This window comes from Tiliqua scincoides, chromosome 1 (genome assembly GCF_035046505.1).
Source record: "Tiliqua scincoides isolate rTilSci1 chromosome 1, rTilSci1.hap2, whole genome shotgun sequence".
NCBI classification, from domain to species: Eukaryota; Metazoa; Chordata; class Lepidosauria; order Squamata; family Scincidae; genus Tiliqua; species Tiliqua scincoides.
The window spans coordinates 266835252-266843987 of NC_089821.1; positions in this window are offsets into that span (position 1 = coordinate 266835252).

Here is an 8736-nt window from a genome sequence, read left to right on the forward strand (position 1 = left end):
GCCCAGCATGCTGTGTCTCCTTGCAAGAAGCCTTGCCTTGGGGTTTGTCTGCTTTGTAAATTAGGCGAGCACAGTATTTAAAATGGTGCCTCCGATGCGGAAGTGGTACAGCCCTCCCTAGCTCCTCAAGAGTTTAGCACCCTATTCTGCTCCAAGTCCAGCGCTGTAAGTGGGCCCCAGGAGGACAGGCAACGCGGGCCCTTTAAGACTAATTAGATGTCAACCCCGTTTGGTCTGCCACAGAACTCCAGCATCTTGTGGACCACCAAGAAGGAGAAGTGGTCATTTCGATTTCGATCAGCGGAGCAGGCAGCACGGAGAAGGCGCCACTGTTTTTTGTCTGCACAGCGTATAATGTAATATTGCGCACATTTTGATTTTTATATATGGCTATAATACGGTGAAAACCCTGCCAAAGGGCAGCAGGACTCGCCTCTGTCATATGGGTGGAGGATGAGGAGCTGGAGCTCCATGCGGGAGGGCGTAGCTAGAGGGGGTGCAAAGCACTAAGGCAGGTGGGTGCAGCTGAACCCCAAGGGGCGGTGCCTAGCCAGGGTCCCGGGCTGAAAGCTTTCCCAGCCCTTCGACTGAGATGCCTAAGAGTGGAGCCTGGCAGGTTCTACCACCAAGGAAGCCCCCTCGCCAAATTCTTGGTTTCACAGTAGAAACCTGGATTCAGTCCCATCCCCCCACCAAGCCTTGCTGTGCATCAGTGGATGGGAAGCCTATGCATGTCTACTCAGAAGCAAGTCCCATTATAGTCAATAGAGCTTACTCCCAGGAAAGTGTGGCTAGGATTGTAACCTGAGGGCCCAAACCTACTCAGTTTTCCAGTGCCAGTGCAGCTGTGCCAATGGGGGTGCACTGCATTCAGTGGTGGAGAGGCATTCCCAGAGGCCTCCTCAAGGCATGGGAACATTTGTTCCCTTACCTCGGGGCTGCATTGTGGATACCACAAGTGCTGGAAAGTTGGCTAGAGGACCTGCCATCTCACCCTGCGCGGAGCACCCTGCACAGGGATCGAGCTAGCCTTGTTCAGGCCGCCTACAAGCTTGCCGACCCCACAGAACATCCAGAAGCGCAGCTAACCCTGCCCCCTCTGCAGTGCTTCAGAGCCCCACAGCCCACTCTCCTGCTGGAGGGAGGCTGCTTCCCTGGGGAGGAGATCCACTCCTTAAATTAGGGGTCCTGGGCACGCAGCCTCCCTAGTCAGAGGAAGGATCTCTCCCTGGGGGCAGCATTCACCTCTTCAGACAAATACTGGCCCCAAGGAGAGTATCAGGACTGTGGAAGCGTGTGCAGCAGGGCCGGACTTGCCAGCACACTTCTGGGTGTTTTGTAAGCATGGACGCCGCTGTACTCATCCGATCAAGAACTGCCACTGCTGCAGTGTTGCAGCTGGCTGGAGCAGAGAGCACTTTGGTCCAACCTGACTCCAGTCCTTGATGCTCTTCATTATAAACTGACTTAACTTGTAAAAGCCACTTAACAAACAGAAAATAAAAGCCTCAGAACAACTTTCTCCCAGTGTTTGATAATATGTAGAGCAGGGGTGGGCAAACCCTGGCCCAGGGGCCATTTGTGGCACTCAGGCCCCCCAAATCCAACCCACAGAGAGCCCCCTGTCTCCAATGAGCCTTTGGCCTGTCAGAGACAGTTGGAGGCCTGAACTTCCTGTTGAGTTAGAGAAGGCCTTTTACAGCCTCCATGTGTTTTCTGCTCCCCCCCCCGCCCCGGGGCATTATTTTAACCCCGCTCCCCCCATTGCCTCTGAACAACTTATGTCTCCATGTGTCTGGCTTGGTTTGCATGTTTTCACTGTGCAAGAGGTGTGTGGCAAAACAGTTCATAGTTCTCATGTGGTTCTACATGCCTATATTATAGTTTTCATGTGTATTATAAATAAGACATCTGCAAGACATCTGCAAGAGGACATCTGCAAGAGGGATCTGAAGGCCTTAGGAGTGGACCTCAACAAGTGGGAAACCCTGGCCTCTGAGCGGCCCGCTGGGAGGCAGGCTGTGCAACATGGCCTTTCCCAGTTTGAAGAGACACTTGGCCAACAGTCTGAGGCTAAGAGGCAAAGAAGGAAGGCCCATAGCCAGGGAGACAGGCCAGGGACAGACTGCACTTGCTCCCAGTGTGGAAGGGATTGTCACTCCCGAATCGGCCTTTTCAGCCACACTAGACGCTGTTCCAGAACCACCTTTCAGAGCGCGATACCATGGTCTTTCGAGACTGAAGGTTGCCAACTACTATAAATAAGAGTAAAATCCATTCATTCTTATGTTCTATCTCTTATGTAGAGGTTGAGAATACTTATTCGCATGGATTCCGTTCCAAGCACTTGTGGATAAAAACAATATAGTGCTATATTTGCACTATAGCAAATCAATTTAAAAAACAAAGTTTCTTTGCTCCAGTGATTGAAAAACAGCCTTGCTGACCTTTTGCTTCTAAGATAAGAGTCATTAAGAAGACAATCCATCAGCACTTCACTCAGCCCCTCCCTTCACCAATGCAAAATGATCACCTTTCTTTCATGTGCTGGGGAAGGGAGGGGTCTGCAGGAGAGAGAAGGATTGATGGATTGTTAGTCTGCTGCCCTCTCTCTCTCTCATTAAGGAGGCTGTTGTTAAAGGACTGTTCAGTTTTTAAAACTGATTTTAAAGGGATACATTTTTCCCCTTCTCCAGGGATCAGTACATTCCTTCTCATTTGCAGTGGCCATTCGTGTTGAGTCAAATCCGTGTATAAAAAATCCGTGTATAAATAGGCTGGATCAGTATTCATTTAGGTAAATTTATTCAAATTTGTAATGTTAATTCTTTTTTCCCCCTAGCCCCTGACAGAGTGTCAGAGAGATGATGTGGCCCTTCTGCCAAAATGTTTGCCCACCCCATATAGAGTGATGCTTTCTCCCTGGTTGGCTACCTGGACAAAGTTACAATCTGCATAAGAATATACCCCACTGAGCAGAGGATTGTGGGGCATATTCTGTTATACACATTTGACTGCTCAGCAAGGTGAGATGCTTTTCCTTCCCCCTTTAGCTAAAAGCAGAGTGAATAAGCAGAATGTAGGGCTGTGCTCTGATGGATCACTGCACAAGGAAGGCACTGTGGCCTGAACATTGAGGCTGGCCCACTCATGATGTTGAGTTGGTTGCTTCAAGCAGCAGATTGGCAGAGGGCGTCTGTTGCCTGCACAACTCTGCCTTCCCTCCCCCAGTTTTAAAAGGAAGAGAAAAAGAGTGAAAGCAAAACCCTGAAGATAGCATCTGCCATGCTCTAGCCTACTACTCTCCACACTTCATTTTCCCCTGTTCCTCTCTTTCTTTTCAAATCCAGGGAGCAAGGGGAGAAAGAGAGTGGTGCGCTACTGAATAAGGGAGCAGCATTAGGCATGTTATCTCAGGTGCTAGGTGGTCTTAGACCAGACCTGTATAACAGGGCATGACCATCTGTCCAAGCTATGCTTGGAGTAGGTTGTGATTTTGCAGCACTGCTTAGCATGGTCTCAAAACACTCTCAGGCTAGCGCTGGGAAGACTTTAATGGGCCCAGTCAGTTAGCTGTGTGTCTTGTACAGAGCTGCCTTGCTGCCTGCATTTCCCCAATTCTGAAGACCACCAACCTGGTGTGAGGAAGAGAAGAAATTGATATGGGAATGGGCAGCAAAAGCAAGAACATGGGAAGAATGTGCCATTCTTTCTACAACTGGGCCTTCTCCTGGACCAACCTCCTGGGTCTCCCGAACACTGAAACATCAAGAGGGAGGCAGAATGTATGGGAAAAGAATCTAAATGAGTGTTGTGTTCTGGCACATGGAGGACTGTGCTGTCTGAATGTAGTGGAGAGCAACAAGAGATCAGCAGAGAAGGTATATAATACATGTGGAGACCAGTTAGGCAGGGTAGATTAAGGATTATGGCTTAAAAATCTTTAAATTTTACAGAAATTATCTCAGATTAAAGATAAACAATAAAGAACGTATATGTACATTCAATACAATGAGGAGGTATATCTTGGGGCAAGTGGGCAAACATCTCAGAAATATAATGCAGCAGTTAAAACTAGACTTTGGTGGCACAAAGGCTTTATGAGATCACCACATCAGAACAAAAACATTTTTGTCACTTGGCTAGCCTGTGTATCTGATGGATGAGTCTTTGTTTTTGTGATATAAGGTCCAAAGTAAAAGTACTATGGAATGCTTGTGTTTGCCCCCCCCCCTTTAACAATGTAGAAGAGACATGCAAAATGAAATAGAACATTAGAGCCCAATATCATAATAATTTACAACTGATCAACAGATTCAGCAAAATGGCTAGACTGTACTACTGCAAACTGCAGGGAGTGAGGATATTTTTGGATACTTGAATGCATGAAAAGCTCTGTGCAAGTAAAACGATAGCACATTAGACCTTTCCACTGATATGCCATTTTTTCTATGTACAGGAAATTTCTGATACAGGAGAGCATTCAAAAAGAGTATAAAATCTTTATACAAGTGGGACTAATTGTAGAGAGAGAGAGAGAAAAATGAAACTAGTTGTTTCAAGTGCCCTCTTTTAAAACTTATACCCACCTGGTAGGGGTGACCGAAACATAACATTATATATACATGCATATATTATTTAAAAAAACAGAAAACAGCCTATTACAGACTTTGCCAGGATGTGATCTGCTCAATGGTTACTTCGGACCAATAGCTTGGCTCAGTTCAAGTTACTCAGGTTTAGAAACTGTGCAACTGAAAGGGTTATATATATATATTCAAATTATAGCATTCTCTGAAAGCCCTGTTTTAGCATTGAGCAAGAGAGAGAGAAATTGATGTCTTAGCGCTTGATATTTTTGGACAGCGCAGCATAATGTGTATAGATGATTCTACTTCACCTAAGAAGCAGTTACACAAACGTTCTCCCCTGGAGGCACTTCTAAATCTGCCGAGTAGGTCATTAGAGGGGATCACATTACCAGGTTCCAGGGTGAAAGCCCTCCTCTCCGGGGGGGGGGGGCGTATTAGGAGATACAGATATTTTGGTTATTGACCAAATGTAATTTTAAGTTGGAAATTCAGCAGGGAACTTTTTTTTGTGCTGCGCCTAAAATCTCTTGCCTCTCTATGTGATGTAGTCTGGTTGTCATAAGCCTGATAATAACCTCAGGAGAGGGAGCCCCTTGTAGATCAACTTCAAGTCCCATCTGTTGGGTTTTTTTATAGAATAGGGCTAGGCAAGGAGTTATCATTGGATCGGCCAACAGCCCCTTTAGCAGCAAATCACGATCAGCCCTGAAAAAGACTTTGGCCCAGTATTTTAAAAAACTGGACCATGCATGTAGCTCCAATCTCTGTTGACCTGACTCCAGGCAGAGTGCTGCATATGGAACACAATGCGGTAAGCCAAAAATTTTGTAAAGGAATTTAGACTAGACCCTTTCAATTGTATCATTTAATGCCGGCATCCATACAGGGATGCTATATAAAATTTGAGGTATGACTTTGGCATTAAAAGCTTGCAAAGCAGCTAGTACAAATGAGTTGCCCCAAGAAAAGAAAAAACGAGTTATGGCTTGGACTGCTGGTTTGGATGAATTAATTGCAATCAAACGATGGGAGGACCAGGAATGCTTATAATGAAACCGAAGGCCAAGGTACTGGAATTCCTTGACTTGCTGTATTAGTTTTCCATTGAAAAGCCAAGACTGTGGTTTCCATGAGTTCCCAAAAACCACTCTTTTGGACTTTTCATAATTTATCTGCAGAGAGTTAGTTGCAAGATATTCAGTACAGGCTTTAACCAGTCTTTGTAGGCCTATTTTTGTATGGGAGATTAGAGTCATGTTGTCAGCATATAAAAGTAAAGTCCACCAATCCCAATTTGGGACAATGCATGTCAAACTGTGTTAGGAAGGGGGCCAAGTCGTTGATGAAAAGAATAAACAAAATGGGTGCCAGCACACAACCCTGCTTGACCCCCTTGTTGATTGGGATTAGAGCTGAAAGGTGACCCTGCTGAGATAATTTCACTTGGCAAGAGGTATTTACGTGGAGGACACGAATTAATTCTAATAATCTTTTATTGAGTCCCATCTTCTCAAGTTTTTCCCAGAGTTTGTCTTTATCAATAGAATCGAAAGCTGACTTTCAGTCCAGAAATGCCACATAAAGTCGAGATTTATTTTGAGTCACCTGTTTGAAAATTAAGTGGGACAATATTACACAGTGGTTGATTGTGAACTTGTTTGGCATGAAGCCTGCTTGTTCTGGCCTATGATGTTGTGATCAGATATCCAGGAAGAGAGTTTCCTCAGTAAATGGGATGCGTACATTTTCCCTGCAACATCCAGAAGGCTTATTGGCCTGTAACTGGAAGGAAGGTTCTTATTTCCTTTTTTGAAAATAGGGACCAAAATTGATCTAGTCCAGGATTCTGGAATTACTCCAAATTTATAAATTCTTGTAAATAATTCCACAATGATTGGGGCCCACCAATCTGGCACTGCTTTATAGATATCTGATGGAATTGCGTCTGGGCCAGCTGCTTTACCCTGTTTCAGCTGGTTAATAATTGAGATGACCTCTTCCACCGAGACTGTGGGCCAGTCTGGGAGGTCTGGCAGGATATGTGCCTTAACAACAGAGATAGATTTAGATTAATCAAAGAAAATTTATTTAAAATGTGTTTCCCACAGATTAGCAGAAATTGTGGTAATACCAACTGGCTCTTTATGAAAACAGCCTGATATTATTTGCCAAAAACTCTTGACATTTTTAGACCTAACAGCGTTAATTAAGACCATCTTGCTTCTGTAATGTGATGGATGTAAGAGCATCCTTCAGGCGGGCAGTCAGCTTGAAATATTGGTATAAAAGTGGTCTACTATTAGTATCTCTGAATTTTTTATAAGTGCTGCAAACAGCAGTTTTCAGAGATAAGCAGATCTGATCAATCTTGGTAGAATCATCTCTCCAACCCTCAGCTCTTCGGGGTGAAGGGATCTGACCTAATATATTCAGGAGAGTGGATATTAGGTCCTCAAAAAAGAGGATAATCCCTGGTTGATCCAAAGTAGACAACTGAGGAATTTCCTTTGTTTGTATCAATGCACAAAACAAATCCTTAGAATCTGGGTCCCATTTAATTCTTTTTGTTATGCTTGCGTAGCCAGCTTCCTCCTGGATATTAGTGTTATGATAACAATTTGGAAAATAAGCTAAATCACACATCAGAGATAGGTGGTCACTAGAATGAGGGTATCCAACACAAAAGTTAGCTATCTGTGGAAGGAGTTGAGGGAGGACCAAAATGTAATCAATGACACTCGCACCTCTAGATGAGATGTGAGTGAATTCTCCATTATCGCCCAGTACATCTAGGCTATTCAGCCAAATAAGGCCATAGGTAATACAGAATTTGGCTAGAAATAGCCCCGCGGCATTGTTTGTTCTGTTTTTCGATTGCCTTCCGGCACCTTTTTTCCCCCTCCTCTCTGCCCCCACCTTTTTTCCCCCCTGCCTGCACCACCCCATCCCCTTTTTTTCCTTCCTCCTTGCCCCCACCATTTTTCCCCTGCCTGCACCACCCCGCTCTGCACTGCTGGCTAGGGAAGGATTACGAACCTCCAACCTTGTGCTCCACAGCCCAGCACTCTCTCCATTGGGCTATAGGAAAGCCTATTGTCAAAGTGTTCAGAACTAATATATAAGGTCTTCAGCCCAGCTGGTGGCTATCAGTGGTTCAAATATTAGTTCCAAACACTTTGAGCCTAAAAGCTCTGGTGGCTCAGTGGTTAAACTGTAGGTCTGTGGAGCCAGAGACTAGGGGTTCAAATCCCACTGAAGAATAATTTTTTTTTTTTTTAAGGTGGGAAGGTGCTCCATGGCTGCAAAATATAAAGGTTGGTTGCCAGTTGCCAAGAGGGGAGCCAGTTGAGGCTGCAAAACTCCTCAAAGTTCAGTCCCAGGCAGGCTCTTTTTTGAACTTTTTTTTTTTTTAAGTTCCAGTTAGGACTTAACCCACAGTTAAGCTCCTGGAGTGAGCCCCCTGCTGGAGGCTGTGGGTTAAGTCCTACCTGGGACTTTTAAAAAAAAAAGTTCAAAAAAGAGCTTCGTTAAGGCTTCTTCTAGGCAGAGAGTTAGGCTGTGCAGGGTAGCTGAATCCCTTTCAATAGTGTTTTTTATTATTTTTGGGCTCTGAGAGTTTGTTTGCTCCTTGGAGGAAGATGTTGCTGCAATCTTATCAGCTGTCTGGGCAAGCAGCCTGGAATCACTTTGTACAGGGTTGGGAGATGACGCAGTGGTCAGAGGCTTTGAGCTATGTGTGAAGGAGGGCAGCAGCTCTCGGTCAGAGTCTGAGAAATCAGAGAAGACTCTCTTTGCTGTTATTTTAAATGTGCCAAGGAACCGTCTCATCCAAAACAGAGTCAGGAGAATTGTAGAGGTATCAAAGGACAAAAGGTAGTATTGGCAACCTTCAGTCTCGAAAGACTATGGTATCGCGCTCTGAAAGGTGGTTCTGGAACAGCATCTAGTGTGGCTGAAAAGGCCAATCTGGGAGTGACAATCCCTTCCACACCGGGAGCAAGTGCAGTCTGTCCCTGGTCTGTCTCCCTGGCTATGTGCCTCTTTGCCTCAGACTGTTGGCCAAGTGTCTCTTCAAACTGGGAAAGGCCATGCTGCACAGCCTGCCTCCAAGCGGGCTGCTCAGAGGCCAGGGTTTCCCACTTGT